Source organism: Tamandua tetradactyla, chromosome 5 (assembly GCF_023851605.1).
Source record: "Tamandua tetradactyla isolate mTamTet1 chromosome 5, mTamTet1.pri, whole genome shotgun sequence".
Taxonomy (NCBI): Eukaryota; Metazoa; Chordata; class Mammalia; order Pilosa; family Myrmecophagidae; genus Tamandua; species Tamandua tetradactyla.
This window is the reverse complement of record NC_135331.1, coordinates 174599593-174617605: the sequence shown is the minus strand read 5'-3', so window position 1 is coordinate 174617605 and position 18013 is coordinate 174599593. Positions and strand designations below refer to the sequence as shown.

At 34.1% G+C, this 18013-nt stretch overlaps 1 non-coding gene across 1 annotated transcript; it reads left to right on the top strand.

Annotated features, from left to right (window-relative positions):
* The first annotated feature begins 338 nt into the window (after nt 1–338).
* On the top strand, nt 339–445 carry LOC143685359 (U6 spliceosomal RNA). The gene has a single exon (XR_013176602.1). It is a non-coding gene; the product is annotated as a U6 spliceosomal RNA (small nuclear RNA).
* The last annotated feature ends 17568 nt before the right edge of the window (nt 446–18013 follow it).

The following is an 18013-nucleotide window of genomic DNA, read 5'->3' as shown; positions in this document are numbered from 1 at the left end:
CAGATAATACCATCTGCTATATATTACATGTTTACTCTATGCAAACCAAAGTAATAAGAGTTTAATGTGCATGTCTCATCCTTACAGCAACCAAGGCAGGCACTATTTTGATCTTTCCATTTATAGAGGCAAAGCTGCCCAAACTTTTGATTAAGTATCTTGCTCAAACTCACACAGCCAGTAAGTGATGGAGTCAAGATTCTAATCCACGTAATCTGAGTCCTAAACCTCAGATCATAGAGGATGATATAGGTTCACGTTTTGGGAGAGCCCAAAGCATGTGTTTGCTTGTGAAGCTGGCAGTATTTGCCCTAAGTCTGTTCAAAGATGGTCATGTCGTGCTTGCTTCGGCAGCACACATACTAAAATTGGAATGATACAGAAAAAATTAGCATGGCCCCTGTGCAAGGATGACAGACAAATTTATGAAGTGTTCAACAGTGAAAAAAAAAAAAAAGATGGTTGAGTCCAGATATCAGAGATCAGTGAACGCTGACCTGACCACTAGAGTCAAGGTCCGATATCTCTCTGAATTCAGAACATGAAATGTTGCTAAATGACCATGCATTTAAAATTTCTAATAACTAAAAACAAGGGTAATCCTATAGAGTTTAGAGTGGGTTTAAACTTTCAAATGATATGGAAACAGGAGTTCAGAAAATCTTGACATTGGGTTCAAAGCGCTCTAAAAGTAGAGATTGCAGTGCCCCTTGATCAAAACCCCAGAATTTACAGTCAGTGAGGCTCAGCTTGTGTGCCAATTCTGCCCCTTGCAAGCTGTGTAATCTTGGGCAGAAGTCATTTATTTTCCTTAAACCTCAGTTTTCTTCTCATTTACAGGGGGATGCTAATAATACCTCCTTCCCAATATTCTGGTATCAAATATGAGAGTATCCATGTAAATGACTCGCCACAGTGCTTAGCACATACTAAGCACTCAAAAATGTGTGGAGAAAAATAAGTCTACTTTGATACTTCTGTTAGTAGTCTTTTAAAGAAATGTCTAGATTCCTGCTGTAACTACAGCATCTCTTTGGTTTAGAGTGTTTGTTTAAAGAAGCAGGTTTATTTTATGCTATCTAGTGTTTTAGATGGAAGGTTTATGTGGTCTTGCTTGCACAGTAATGAGTTTGCTTAAACAACACTGCATGACTGCTATCCCTTTGGGGCCCACAAGAAAATGAGGCTCTCATGAGTCAATCTCAGCAGTGAAAAAATATACAATAAAATTGGCCTCGCTTTGTGTACAGTTTGTACCCACTTGTACGAGGTGAACTGATACAGGATATCAGTGTGAGTTCTCACTGGGAGGTCCTCTTGAGACTTGTAAATGAAAATGATTATTACTGTCAAGCCCCAATGGAGTCTTTTTTCATTCCATGCTGCAATTCCACTTTGACATTTCGATGTTTCTTATGCAGATTGTAAATATTGGCTTGTATTGTGGACATCTATTACTCTACAGATAGTGGTGGTAAATTTTATAGAAATATAGGCTTGGATGTAACTTTCTAAGGCTCTCTTACTCTTTGGGCAGGTTACCAATCTCTCTCTCCAGTCTTGCCCATGGATAATTGTGATAAGCAGCAGAATAAAGGACATAAGGTAACATTAACCAACTCATTTCCTGTGCTTATCCTTGAGCCTGGCATTCACTGAAGAGTTTCACCAAATCTGGAAAATAAAAAGATTTAAAATAAAAGCCATCTCACTTTCAAAGTGTATCCAAAATATTGAATATCTCTGCAAAGAGTTCCACTGGATTTTTTTGGTGCGTAAAGATGACCACTGCCTGCTTTGTGTACTAGTCAGATTCTGAACAGTATGGTAGGACTTGATTCTCAAGTAAGGTTAAGTTGGGGGAACCAAACAGTTTAAGCAGGATTGCTTTTCTTTTTGTCTCTATATTTATAAATATGGGAAATTAACATTTGGGAGTAAAATGATAAAATCTTGCTATGGACTCATTCCATTCCATGATAGCTCAAAATTAGATTTGTGATCTACATAAGTGACCCATGTGGGAAGAAAACAAAATTGTTTGTGAAAGTGACTGATTTCTTGTGTGGATTATAGCTTTAATTAAAGACAAACTAATAAACAACAATCCACTTATTTCCCCATCCAAATAAACAACAACACAAAACAAATATGTAAAATAAAAGCCAAGGAGCCTACCTTAGTAAGGTGTATGTATTTATTATTATCTGTGAGGGGAGAAACAGCTGATTTCTAGTTGTGCTACAGGCACAAATGAATTGGGCAAATTCATTCCTTTAACTCTCTCTGCTCTATTTGAATGACTACATGATTCATCCAATCATAGTAGAAAATGAAAGGTCTCTTAACCCCAACAAATGGATTGTCCCTTCTTGCCTTTTACTCCTTTTGATTTTCAGAATCTAATTCTAAGACTGTCTGAACTCACCAAAGTTAGTATCCTAAGGGCAGTATTCTCTCTTCCAGATCTAAATTGCTGTGGCCTGAAATAGGAGTCAGTTGGTAGCAGATCATAGTTACATTAATCCAGCAAATTGCAGATTTTCTGTGTGTATGTGGTATGGCTAAATTCACTAGAATTGCATTTAATAATATGAGAGATATTTATACGTTAAAGTACATTTAATATGAAGTGTGAAAAATAAACTATATTTTGAGATTCATGAAGATGTCAGCCTGCACATGCCTAAACACTGTCAGATTTGACAAGCTTTGCAGTGATATGCACCTTTGTATCTAAGATCTTAACAGTTCGAAAGTATCTGGACAGAAGAAAGATGCATGATTGATCCACCACTGAAACACTGTAACTTTCCTTAACTTGTGTGCATGCATTTGTGTGTGTGTGTGTGTGTGTGTGTGTGTGTGTGTTCATGGCAGAGAATTATAATTGTGAGCATTAATATACCAAGCCTGAATCCCTTCTGAATAACTCTGTTTCATGCTGCCTCATGTTTTATGCAAATTATGTTTTGCTGGAATTGCCATTGCCAGACTACATTAAATTTTAATGCATTTAGAGAAGAATTGGATTATAGAAATTACTGTTAATATTATCATTTCTATGTAAAATATTAAGAAAATTATTTGAAGATTTTAAAAGAGATACAGAGAGTGGGAGAAGATGAATGATATTAGAGGAAAAACATGATTTCCGTTATAAGAGAGAAAATGATCATTTTCAGTCTAAGTCTAACACTATTTGATGCTTGTTATTAAAATTTAGGCCAATCCTTCACAATCAGAGTCACAATAAACTTCTCATTCAAGTGTTACTATTTCTTTTTAAGGAAAACTTAGAAGCTAGTCAGTCTCTTCAAGTTAGACACTTTTTCAGAAATGAGTCTCTAGTACTTGTTAAAGAAATTTCGTGAGTGAAGAAAATGACTAATATAATTACACAATTATATATTATAAAATATATAATATGACTTTGAAGAGCTTGACAATGATATGCCCTGGTAGCACTTTACGTACTTCTTACATTTGATTTTTGATAAGCTGAGTCCTTACAGTGAAAGATTTCTTGTAGAGATTTGCAATTTCCATAAGAATTTCTTCAATAAGATTTGGGCTTTTTCAATAGCATTGTCTTTAGTGCGTATAAGCTACTCTAAAAAAGTCAATGAAGACAGGAATTTCATTGCCGTTCTTATTTATTTATTTGTTTATTTTTGGTAACTTCCTGGTAAAGCCTGGATATATGAATTAAAACGAAATGCCTATTTTCATCTTCCACCATTCATCAAGGAATGTAGTAACGGTAGAATCAGAGTATATGAGAAAATCAGTAAGGGTTTACTCAATTATGTTTCAAGATTCATGCCTGAGTGAATGTGTTTTGGGCTGGCAAAAAACTGGACTCTGGAAAAGAGATGGACAAAAGGATTACCAGAGGAGGTCTTGAATAAATCTGTGCCCTGAACCATATACTCGCTCCTACTTCGTGATATAGACAATAACCAGATAATCTATATCTTTTGATGGGCTGACTGACGTACTTCAATGTCTCTCTTCTCTCTAGCTGCAGCCTCTAGCTGCACCATAATTTATAGAATCTTGCAAAATCTTGAGGTTGTCCTGTTATCAAAGACGACAAATACCTTTCCAATTGTTTCCCCCAGAAGATCCTTTTGTATTCCTACTGTCTTGTTCCATAACAAATTGCCCAATATAATGATAAGTGATAAAAATCCACACTCAGTGTTAACAGGAGTAAAACACTGTGGTGGGTTGGAGCTCTAGGTACCCCAGAAAAACATGTTCTTAAGCATATTCCATTCTGTGGATACGAACCCATTGTAAGGAGGAGTTTTTGATCAAATTATTTCAGTTAAGGTGTCCCAGGACTGGTAACTGGAGGCTTCATAAGTAGAATGAAAATCACAGAGAGAAAATCACAGGGAGTAGCCAAAAGCTGAACATCATCTGAACCTGGACAAGAAGGTAAAGATTAGGAGAGGCCACCACGTGCATGTGCATTGCCATGTGACAGCACAGCTGAGGAGCGAAGATGGCCGGCAGCCAGTCCAGAATGTCAGGCTTCGGGAAGAAAGCATCGCCTTAATGATGTCTAGATTTGGACTTTATTTCAGCTTCTAAACCATAATAAAAAAAAAAAATTCCCATTCTTTAAACCAACCCATTGCATGGTATTTGCTTAAGTAGCCAAGGAAGCTAAAATAAACAACTGTTTTTTGGAATGGCAATTATTGATTCATTTTCAACTAGTCAGAAAATTATTTGTAAATAGGCAAAAATGTAGCACATGTTATGGTGACAGGTAACTTTTCTATTTCTTTTTCTCTTTTTGTTTTGTCTTTGTGACAAAGAAATGACCAGTTTTAAGATAAGAAATGTTATCTTTCCTGATATATTGTTACAACATGAATAAAAACACAAAATTACTGAATAATATAAATAGTCTATAAGTCTAAGTTTATTCTCTGGCCCTTATACTTAATGTGAAATACATCATACAACTTCTTAGCTTCTAAGTTGTTTTTGTAAAATGGGAATTTTTATGTTCCTAAATTATCACAAATGTGAATACTTGCTGCTAAATGTAAAGGAACAAATTTCCTCACTTTGAAGTCCTATCTCGTTTAGGAGTAGATGGAACTTTTTTTTAATGAAGGAAGTACCTCATTTAATTATGTCAATGGAGCAGAAAAATATGTTTTCTCAATAAGTAAGTCACTGAAATAATTTCTGTAAATGGGATAATATCTTGCAATTTTTGAAAAAAGAACACTCCAATGCAAAAGTTATATGTGCAGAATGTAAATGTACTTGTGTTATGTTTTATCACGTTAATTACTTCTTTAATAGGTCTACATGCATAGTCTGACATTATCATTGACCTTAGAGCCATAGTAGATTATTTATTCCACAATATCCTAGTAAGTCCCCTAGATTTTGATTAACAAGATACTCTTTATTAGACAATTCAGTATAGGACTTGAGAGCCTGGACTCTGTAGCAAATAAATCTTCAGTGAGCTCTGGGAAGTTGTTAACCTCATTGTACCTCAATTTCTTCATTCAAAAAATGATGAATAGTACTTTTCTATTGAACTATCTTTATAATTAAACAAATTCATAATATAAAGTATTTAGAACAAGGCTATCATATAGTAAACTTTTAGTACATGATTACTATATTAGATTTTGCAGAGTAAATGTTAACTACAATTTTATATTATATACTTGGGTAGCTGATAACTGCCTATACCAATCCAATATACCAAATACTATGAAATGTAAAGATGCAAACAGATAAAATACAAACTGCAGCGAAAGTTGCTAGATTTTACAAAAGTTCTTTACAACTTGTAAATCTTAAAGTGTTATTTGTTGGAACTACCAATAAAAGAAAGGCTAAAAGGGTTTATAATAAATTGCTATGCAGTATGCAAATCCATAGATTTCAGTGATGATGTTTCTCCTAATATACTCTGAAATATTTTCTCCAGCATATTGTAATCTATCATAACCTTCAGGAAAAAATCATCACCATTCCTAAAATATTTTTCTCTAGATGATATTCTGGTTTAACTTATTTTCACTATAAAATTTTGAGATAATTTCATTTTATTTCATATTTATACTTTTTTGAAGATTGTTCATTTTCATTTATGAAAATATTGCTTGGAGTTAATATAGGAGTGTTCATTGACCCCAGCCATTTGGCTTAATTAAAATAAACTAATAAAATACTTCTTAAAATGCAATTTTTTTAAGGTTAATTTAATTTTTTCCAAAATTTTAAGAAGAGCAATTTAATATCTAAAGGAATTATGAAGGAAAATAAATTAAGAGACCGATATAGAAAGTCTTAGCTTCTGTTCAGAGTTTACATAACTGAAGAAATATTTTGTAACACCCCCAAATCCACCAATCCTCCTGTGATTTGTTTGTTGGCGTCACATTAATTTTATGGCATTTTAGAAACATCATTATTATTTTTGTTCCTTCCTTCTTACCTTGTTAAACATTTTGCAGATGTATTCTTTATATGTAGCAACACATTTATAACTTGTGGTAATTTCATTCCTTCCTAATTTCCCTTTTCATTTGGTATCATTTCTCTTGAGCCTTTAAAACTTCTTTAAGCATTTCCTGCATCACAGGTTTGTTAGTAATAAATTTTTTCATCTGAAAAAACAATTCAACTGGTCTTTCTTTTTGATGAAAAATTTTGCTGTATATGGAATTCTGGGTGTAAAGGTGTTTTTTTGTTTGTTTGTTTTTTCTTTGTTTTTGCTTTTGTTTTCTGCTCTTAACACTTTGAAGTTGCCAAGCCAATGACCTCGTTCATATTTGCATTGTTTAAGATGAACTATTTGCTTGTTTCTTGTCTTTGTTGTCCTATATGCAAGGTGGCATTTGAACATGGATACGTTTAAGATGTTCTCTTAATCTGTGTATTGTCTCTGTGTGTGATGTTCTAAGGCACAGTTTCCTTCATACTATCCTGGTTGAGATAAACTGAACTTCTTGGATCCGTGTATTGAAAGTTTTTTGCCACATTTGGGAAACTTCCACTCCCATTCCCACCCCATGCTATCTCTTGAGATTCACCCACTTTGTTGCATGTATCAATAGTTGGTTCATTTTATTTCTAACTAATATTCCATTGTGTGGTTGTACCACCCTTTGTTTATCCATTAACCATTTCAAATACATAGGGCTTTCAGAAATATCTGTTTGTTTTTGAGTGACCTTTCACAGTTTGTGAAATCTGTCCTTTTATCTAAGTTACTCAATTTATTGGTAGCAGGTTGTTTGAAGCATTCTAATCATCCATTTAAAGTCAGTAAGATTTGTAGTAAAATCCCATCTCTCCTAGGTGATACTGGCAATTTGATTATTTACTCTTTTCATTCCCCTGTTTAGTTTATTTAGAAATGAATGAAATGTATTGATCTTTCAAAGAATAAACTTTTTAAAAAGAGACCCATTCCTGTTATTTTTGTTGTTTTTAAATTAAACTCAACGAGTTCTGATATTTTATTTATTTTCTTTCTTTGAATTAATTTGTGTTTAATGGTCACTTCTTCCTATAGTTTTTTTAAAGATGGATACTTAGGTAATTGAAATGAAATATTCTTTACTAATGTAAATATTTAGTGCTGTACATTTTCATCTAATCACCATTTTGCTTCAATCCCATAAAATTTAGTTACATTATGCTGTTCTTTCTATTTTCTTCAAAATATTTTCTGATATTCCTTGAGGTGTTTTATTCATGGGTTATTTAGAAATGAATAATTTAATTTACAATAAGTTGGGATTTTCTATATGTATTTTTATTACTAATTTGTTGTTTAATACCTTTGTGGTTTTAGAATATGCTTCATATGATTTTAATCCTCTTACCTTTATCGAGACCTTTTGTGGCCCAGAAAGTGGTCTATCTTGTTGAAAATTTCATGTATACTTATAAGGAATATTTACTGTTGTTGGTGGGACGTACTCTCTATATATCTATTAGTTCAATTTGGTTGATAGTATTGTTCAAGTCTTTTCTGTACCTTAATTATTTTCTGTGTAATTTGTCTACAAATTACTGAGAGAAGAGTGTTGAAATCTCCAACAACTTTGAATAGTCTATTTGTCCTACTTTAGGGCTAATTTTGCACCACTACAAAGATGGTACCCTCCCTAGGGCTCTACCATATGCTCCTAGTATTGGGAAGTCTTTATCCTCTGTATGATGTGGACACAAATTAATGATTCCAGTCCCATGTTAGCTCTGGAAATTGTTGTGACTGCCCTTCCCAGTGGTTCTTTCCCCTGCCATGAGTAGTTTTTGCCTCACACACACACAGATTAGTACTTGGTTTACAGATTTCCAGAGCTCTCTCTTTGTGTAGTTCCCTCTTCTCCAGTATCCAGCTTATCAGCTTCTATGTTTCTTGATGTTGATTCTAGTAGTTGGCTGACCCTACACAGTAAGCTGGGTCAATTGTAGATCTTACCTTGGTCTCTCTCATGGATTGCAGTCTTGACCTGCCTATTGTATAGGGTCTGAAATCATTATTTCATATATATGTATATAGATTTTGCTTTTAGTTATTTTATGTGAGAAGGTAAATCCAATCTGTTATTCCATCTTGGCTCAACTATCTTAAGCAATAAAAATATCACTCTGGCTATTGTGGTCAGAATAGACAGGAAGATGGTGGCAAAATGTAAGGAAAGGAGGCTTGTTAGTACACTATTGCAATAATCCATTCGAGAGATAACAATGACTTGGATCAGAGTATGTGAAGTAGAAGAATGATTGTATTTTGATTGTATTTGAAAGGAAAATCCTACAGTATGGTCTGACAGATTGGAGGTGGGATGTGAAAGAGGACTAAAGGATAACTGCAGGACTTTTCACCTGAGCAACTGGAAAGATGGAATTGCCCTTAACTGAGACAATAGGAGAAGCAGTTATCTCATTGTTATTGTTGTGTTTTCCTTTCTTTCTTTCATTTTTTTTTTTATTTTAAAGGAATATTGGGACATAAATCTTGGACCAATGTCTTAGACATCAAAATGGAGATGTTAAGTAGTGGTTGTATACAGATCTCCAGTTGTGGAGAAAGATCAGATTTGGAATAAGGGTTTGAGTATTTTTGGCAAACTGATGGTAATCATCACCATTCTCCCTTCTTTAATATCATGTAATTTTCTTGAATTTCTTTCTATTTCAGCTTTTTTTTTTTTTTTTTTTTTTTGGCATGGGCAGGTCTGGGAATCGAACCTTGGTCTCTGGCATGGCAGGTGAGAATTCTGCCACTGAGCCACCATTGTACCCCTCTTTATTTTAGCTTTTGAACATTCCATTCTCTTGCCTCTCCTCTGACATGTGGTGGGTCCTTCAGTTTCTCTTTCACAGCCTCATTTGTTACCTGCTTCCCTTTTAACATCAGTTTTCCCAATAGTTCTGACCTTGTCTCGCTTTTCTCTAGGTACCTTAAAGGATCTAATTCAATATTTGAATTGTCATTACTTTATTAAAAATCTACCATAGATACAGAATAAGTTCAGTTTGATGATTTTGATATTTTGGTCTATCTTTGTTAGATAACAATATAGCACATGATTTTCAATTTGTCATTTGAAAATTTCTTTCAGAGTTTTCAAGGTCCAGAGATTAAGGTGGCTTCCTCCTTTGGACTTTCACAGTTACTTTTTTCCCCCAAGGATAGAGAAGTTATCTGTGGTATTTGGTCTCAGCTGATGATGATGGATTTGTCTTTCATAATTCATTCTGAGGAAACTCAATCCATAAATGCATTTCCAGTCCTTCAGGCTATGGGAAGGCATGCAGATTTGGCAAAACCTAGGATATCAAACCCATCAGACTCCTCAATTTTAGCTGTTGTACTAGCAGTCCTTCTCTAGTTTCAGGTCAAAACGTGTAGAATCCTTTATAATACATATAAAAGCCTTGAAACCTGTTAGCATTAAGGGCAGTAAACTTTATGATTTGTAGAGCAGTTTCAGTTCTATAGAGTCAAAATGACAATAACCTGTATATACAGTAAGCTGATCTCTGATATTTGAAGATGTTTTCTAGTCATTATAAAATGATCTACCTAAGAAAACTAGAAAGGAGCAGGTAGGAGTTTCTTTTATTTTTCATGAAAAGTAAAAAATATGCAATTGGTTCATTGTCCACCCACCACTAATGTTTCAATAATTTTTGCCCCCCCCCACCATCTTGGAGTACTTTTTTGCAAATGAGGGATTTTATGCTCAATGCATCTGATTGAGCATCAGATGGCAAATACAGATATTTCTCCTACACAAATGATTAAGCTGAAAGCCAGAGAATAATCTATGATTCTGAATGATCTATGATTCTGATCATAGCATCTGTGTGCTGCTGCCTCACAGAATTCTATTGTAAAGAAAAGGGATCTGAAAAATTATCATCAGAACGTCAGTAAATCCAGCATATTCATGGATCTTTTAATCCATCAGTAAATCTAGGTCTATTTACTAATGCTGTTATTCACTTTTTATTGACATATTTTCACAGAAAGAGTGATATGAAGTTGTACAATTTGTGGATAACAAGCATTTGTGGCAACTTTCTGAATTGAGGTTTTTTGTTGATTAGCAAATGAACTAAGTCATACCATGTACACACCTCATTTGACAGTAAATAAAAGTCATCACAATTGGCATGGAGCAGGTCCAATTACTAGTCAGTGGTTTGGGAATGCAATAAAAGAAAAGGCATGGTTTTGTTCTCCCTGCACTCACAGCTGACAGTAGCATATGAAAGAGACATACAAATAAACCAACGCAATATAGTATAATTAGTGAATAAATATATGTTTACTGAATTTATAGGGCTGGATAATATATTGAATAGTTTATAAAAAATAATAAATTGCTTAAGTGATATACTCACATGATTTAAGTGTCAAAAAAAGAGAGAAAGATTAAATAATACTCGAAAGGGATTTGAAGTTCAGTAGGAAACTAGATAAATTCCATGTAAAATGGAACACATGGAGAAAAGTTCCAAGGTGAGAAAAATATAGTGTGTTAGAGGTTATATTGTTAAGTTTTTGACGTGTAGGGTGAGAGAGAAGCAGCAAGAGAGAAGACAAGGAAAATTTGATGGATGGGACAAATCAAGAGAGACTTTTTTTGTCAGTCAAGGATGTGTATTGAACATAAAGTCCTAGTGAGTGCCATGACCAGATATGGATTTTAGGTCATTTATTCTGGAGCCTATGGAGAATCAAGTGCAGAGGTAAAGGAAAGGAGATGGTTTAAGAGACATTGAATAAGTCTAGACATGAGATCTGGTCTAGATTAGCGGCAATGGTAAAAGAGAGAGGCAACAGAGCAGGCAGATGTGTTTTAGATGAGATTAATTGTAACAGAGTTAAGGAGCAGATAGAGAAAATTTAGACTGGTCCTTACTTTTGTTTCTAGAATAGATGATAGTATGAAAGCATTAAACAGTATGGGGATAGGGAGAGAGGAGTGCAATTGAGTAAGATTATAATGATAAAATGTTATTGTTTTTGGTATATCATGATTATAGTGCACTGCCTTTCATTCTGGAGAGATGTTAGGGTAGCCATGAATCTAGGTTTCCATAGGGCAGTCCTAGTTTATCTTTGTTGTCCCAGGTACTGATTAATGACTGATAAAGTGTATGGTCACGTTAGCTATCATAGAATGCTAGGCTAAAAAAAAATTATTTTCTATCTTTTATTCCTTGGAACTATCTTCTGTTTTAATTTACCTATCCCCCCTCTTAAAAGTCTTTGTAGGGCAACTTCTAAATTAAGCCATTTTGCCCTTCTCCCCTATATCTATGCTATAGAGGAGAATATACCAATTCTTCTGAAGCCAAGCCAATTGACCCTCAGGATCTCTGAAAGCACTTGATGGGTACCTGGGTCAGATGCCTTACAACATTTTATTTATTTTAAACTGTTTATAAATGATTGCTCATGGGTCCATCTTCCCAGTAAGACTGTCTCTTCCCTGAGTACAAAAACTGTATTATTATTTTTTTAAGTTCACTGGCAATATATATGAATATATATATATATATATATATATATATATATATATATATATATATATATATGTATATATATATATATATATATATATATTATGAACTAATTTCTTTCTTTAGATATGGGAGTTATGATTTCATAAGTGGTCACAAAGTTAAGAGTTAGGTTAGGGAGAATGGCAAAAGTTTTTCTTGGCTTTTTCCTGTCAAAGAAAGCTATTTTGGACAAGAAGCTTGAAGAATTTTGACAGTATTTGAAAAGTGTTCTGCTATCTGTTTACTATGTTCTGATTTTCCTCTCTTACTAACTAGTTTGTTTGAAGACTTCGGTATCTATTACTCCCAGTTTTATTATCTGCAAAATGATCTTGATTTTCTATTACCAATGTTGTGATTTGGCTCTCTTGACATAATAGGTTTGACACTTTGCATAACAAAAAATATATATGTAAATAGATATTGGTGTTATTATTTTATTACACCTGTTAATATTTTACAAAGTTTCCAATGATAACATGCCTCCTTTGTAATAGCATTTTTCCTTCATCACTGAGGCTTTTTAATAACTCCCTAGAATTATAATTATCAGATGAAGAAGCTATGGGAAAAATGAACAAGAAATTTTCAGCTAAAAATAATAATGCCACTGATTGCAACTCCATACCTGATATAAATGAGTGGGTTTCCTATAGCAGTGGTAATATAAAGAAGTGCACTTAAATTATATTAAAATTTCATATTTAAAAAAATTGTTATAGCACTCTCCTTTAAAACAAAAGCTTTTGAAGTGAAAAGGTATGAGCACCTTAGGGCTATGTTAAAAAAAAAAAAACAGGCATAAGAATTGCAAATGGAAAGTTATCCAGAAATTGAAAAGAAAAAAAGAAACAAAACTATTCACCCAGAAATATTGAATTCAGAGTGTCCTTAGAGATGAGAATGATTGATATAATTGGCCCAAAAGTCAAAGAGGAAAAGAGGAGTTGATTTGAATACATTACAATTTTATTATAACTGATTTCAGCATTGATTAAGACTTCAGAATGCTCTCAGCAGGGGACTTAGAGCTGTGAAGTAAATATTAAAAAACTCTCACAGGATAATATTCTCAAGAAATCAATATACTATAGAAAAATAACAATTCAGTAAATGTGTATACACCACACATGCGCACACACACACACACACACACACATCATATTAGCATATCTTAGTGATCTGAGAGTGGAACTATTATTCATGTTGTTTTCCCTAGTAGATCTAAGTGCTCCAAAGAGTAAAGGTGCTATATAAAATCATTTTGAATATTATATTTAAAAATTGCTAGACAAGTAAATTATATGTAACAAATTAATATCACATTAATTTTAAAAAGAATAATGTGAAGAAGTGAAAACCTGTGTCTGCTACACAGACACACACATGTGATTATTAGCATTTGCTAACTGAGTTGATGGGGGAAGATTGTGTGTCAGTGTAGGAACTGGAGTTGAGGTAGAAAATATACAGTCAAGCAAATATTATCCCTACATTTATGCCTATGTTCTTATATACATACTTATATGAATGGGAGAAAGATATAAAATGTGGGGAAGAAATACTTAGTCTTACCATTTCGTGTTTATGTGTGTGCATTTTACTTTTTCTTTTTCTTTTCTTTCTCAGGGTGCATGATCTGGGAATCAAACCTGGGTGTCCCACATGAAAGGCAAACATTCTACCACTGAATCACCCATACACCCTATGTGTGTGCATTTTAAATAAACAAGAATTTATCTTAAATTTGAGAAAAAACAAAACAAGAGAAAATATCATGAAGAGACTATGGCCTTGTCATCATGGGAATATATTTATGTTCCTTAGGCAATATGGTCTGGAATTGATCAAATGGATAATTAATTTATCCTATCCTTATTCAGAAGAAGATTTTTACCAAACTAAACAATACCTACTTATTTGCAAGTGGTGGGCCCTGTAACAGTGGATATTATTTGTGTTCATTTCACCTCCTTTTTGATTCAGTTGATTACTGATTCAGTCCTAACCCAAGTCATTTGTGTGTATGCTATTTTGAACTACTGACAATTCTGCAAATTTTCTATGATTTCTTTCCTCTTTAGATTTTGTACTTCTGTGTTCTGTAAGACCTTGTTACATATACCTGGGATCATTTTCTTTAAGAATTCTAGCTATATGCTCTTTCCTTAGAGAGACGTCTCGTACCTGAGTCAGTCCCAACTATTTATTTACTTCCTTATGTACTATTCATAGTTGAACACACTATATTTTAATTATGTCTTTGTTTCTCCAGATAAGGTCCTTGAGACAGGAGCTGAGCGATAGTCATATCTGTAGCAACTAACTCAGAGACTGGACCTAACCTGTCTCTGTCACTCATTGCTATTTGACCTTGGAATATTTAGCTTCTTAGAACCTTAGTTTCCCCAGTTGGAATCTGGTAATCTGATGATGGTGATGAGGATGAAGAGCATGGTGATGGTGGGCAACATTGGTGGACTGCTTACTATACACTGGTCACTTCATTAAGTGGTTTGGGCAGAAATTTTTCAATATTCATAAAACCCTCCTAGATAGGTGCTATTCTTAGAAAAATAAGCTGGAGGGTCTCAAGAATCAATGAATAGTGAGAAAGCTGACACACAAAAGACACTTTAATAGGGAGTTATCTTTAGTTGTGCTTTTCCTTAGGGATGTGATAATATGAAAGGAGAAGAAAAGATAAATGTGTGCTACACTTTAAGAAAGAATTGACAAAGCAAGCAAGATTTAATGACAATGTCCAAAGACCCAAATTTATATCTAACATTAGAATATTATTTTCAGTTGGCCTTCCATCAATGATAAGTTATCCTAAGCCCCATTTGATCATCAATAATAATATAACTTTTGTATTCAATTCCTAGACAACAAATAACTTTAAGCATTCTTACCGTGGCACCCCAACTCATTTACTGTGATTGGCAATGATCACAGATGCTGACTTAGAACTAAAGGCTGGAATCCACATCTGTCTCTTTACAGCACATAAAATTAAAACATCTATCCGGTGTTTGCGGGAAAGGATTTTAACATTGAAATTATTGGACATATTAAAGATGTTTGGTTTAGAAACTTTGGAAATAAAATATAGCAATAATTTTATCTTCCAAATTTTTACCGGCATTATTTTCCCAAACAATTTTGTTTTAGAAAGTCACTACAAGATGCCACATTGCCCAGTGTCTTAGAAAGAGTCAGCTCAAAAGACATCATCAGGTCTGCACAACTCCTGGTTTTCTGATCATTCCAAAATAGTCCTGACATTATTTTTTCAAAAGAATGATGTGCTACTGTACACTTGACTGCCTGTAATTAAAGCAAATTATACTCAATATCACCACCAAATTGGCATTTGTTGTGGATAGAAAACTTCAACAGTAATTTAGCTGATCCAGATTTGTTCTAAATAAAGTGCTGACTTTTCCTCTTAAATCACTGATAACATGCAGGTCAGTTTCAGGAAATTTTACTGAGGTGAATTTTTAAGTACCTTAAAAATACTATATTCTAATGGTAAAACCCCTTAGATTATGCATGAAGAAAAAGGAACATCCAAACAGAAAAAAGGCTGAAAATCTCATATTCTTTACTGTTATTTCATTTTAAAAGGTCTATCCCATGTTACTACTGTTTGAAATATTTTCTTCATTAGCAGTTTATACTTTTTCTTAATATTTAAGGTTACATGAAATTTTATTAAACATGGGTTTATTAGAGGAAAATCAAAGCTTAAATAAAATTTTGAAAGATGCTGTTAAATTGGAGTGATAGATTAAAAGTGGTCTAAATATGACCAATGTAATGGAGTTGACAATATCTTACTTGTGAGATCCTTATTTTCCAATATGAATAGATTTAAGACTTCATAAATGTGAAAATGTGAAAAACAATAACCCTTGTCTCTTCCACAAAATACTTTCACTTCCTTACTATTCTCCAGAGGATCTCATTATCTCTAGATATTATGTGTTCTGTAATAAAGACCCTCATATTTATAGTGCCCGCTTACAAGCAAAATAGTAAAAGAGTAATAAATAAGTGGTTTTGTTTGCAGATTGGGATCATTCTCTTTGAATCTTATGCTTTTGGGGATCTTATGCTTTCTGAATAGTACAGATGTGATGATTAGGTTTATATGTGAAAGTTAGCCAGGTGATGGTGTCCAGTTGACTGGTTGGCCTGTTACTAGCCTATAACTGTGAGGACATTTTGTGCACGTAACTCATCAGTAAGTACATTACCTCTATGGCTTATTACATATACAATCAACTAAGGAGAGTGTTCTCAGGAATGAGAGATGTTTAATCCAATCAGTTGAAGGTTTTAAAAGGAGAAGGGATGATTTCAACAGTCAGAAGAGAGAATTTTCATCTCTACTTCTGCAGCCAGTTTCCAGGGAATTCATTGAAAGCATTCATTGAAGTTACCAGCTTGCAGCTTGCCCTATGGAATGTGAACTCATGCATCCCCACAGTTGCATGAGATACTTTCATAAAATATCATAATATTTACTGATAGCTCCTGTTCTGTTTCCCTAGAGACAGTTAATTATACAGCTTTGGTACCAGGAGTGGGTTCAGTTGTTAAGGCTGCTAGAATACAGTATATCAGAAATGGATTAGCTTCCAAATGGTGACTTATTAGCTTACAAGTTTAGAATTCTAAGGCCATGAAAATGTCCAACTCAGGGTATCTAAAGGAAGATACTTGGGTTCTGAAGACAAGCTTCTAGCATCCAGGACACCTCCTTTGCATGGAAAAGCACATGGCTGGAATCTGTTCCTGTGCTTCCTGGTTTCTTTGCTTTTAGATTCTGGTTCCAGTGACTTCCTCTCTGAGCCTCTGTGGGTCCTTTCTTAGTCCCTCTGGGGCTTTTCTCTATGAGCCTATCTTAATTTCATCTTAGCTTCTCTGAATTCTCTGAGCTGTTTCTTTATGTCTTTATCCTATTATAAAGGGTGCTAGCAAGGGGATTAAGACCCATCTTGAATGGGGTGGGTCACATCTACATCTCAAATGAAACAACCTAATCAAAAGTTCCAACCCATAATAGGTCTGAACCCACAGGAATGGATTTAAAGAACATGGCCTTTTCTGAGGTATATAACAGCCTCAAACCACCACAACATCTTATTTCATAAACAGACAAATTTCAAATTTCTCCAAATTTGAGAAATTTGAAGGACACATCTTTGTTATTGTTTTGTCTCTGTATGTTTGGGCCTCAGTTTGGTTTACTTTTTGTCTTTGGAGAAAATGTTTTCTCCAGAAAAACTACTGGAGAAATAATTTTCAAAGTGATAGTTGACTAAATAAAGGCTTTTTAAACTCAAGCCAAATCACATTTGTCTCTAAGTTTTGATGCCAAGTGATATATATGTATCAATTAGCATGGGCAGTTCTGGGAATGGAACCTGGGTCTCCAGTGTGGCAGGTGAGAATTCTGCCACTGAGCCCTGTTGTCCGCCTGATGCCAATTGGTATTGATTAGTAATTTTTTTGGTACTTGTTGAAATGTTCTGGCTTAGTCTTTAAGTTCTATTACCTATAGTTATTATGATAGAAGGCGTTCTATAAGTACTGGTTAAGCAGAGTGGGGAAAATTTACTATGCATTTTTATCTTTTTATTGTTAGGCAAAAGTGTATTAAGTATACTGCGATTTATTGGCAAGACAGAAAAACTGCTACCTGTACATCTTTTGAGTAGAGCATTGTAAAACTTCTAGTCTATTTTTCAAATAGACTATGAAATAGCACCTATTTAACACCTCCCTCCAAATCTAGGTCACCACGGACCCCTTCCAGAATTCTGACCGTTTAAGTCACTGATCTGTTACCATGTGCTTGCCCTCAAATCCCTCCTCCAGGCCAATTCCACTGTCGGAGTCCCATACTGTGACTTAA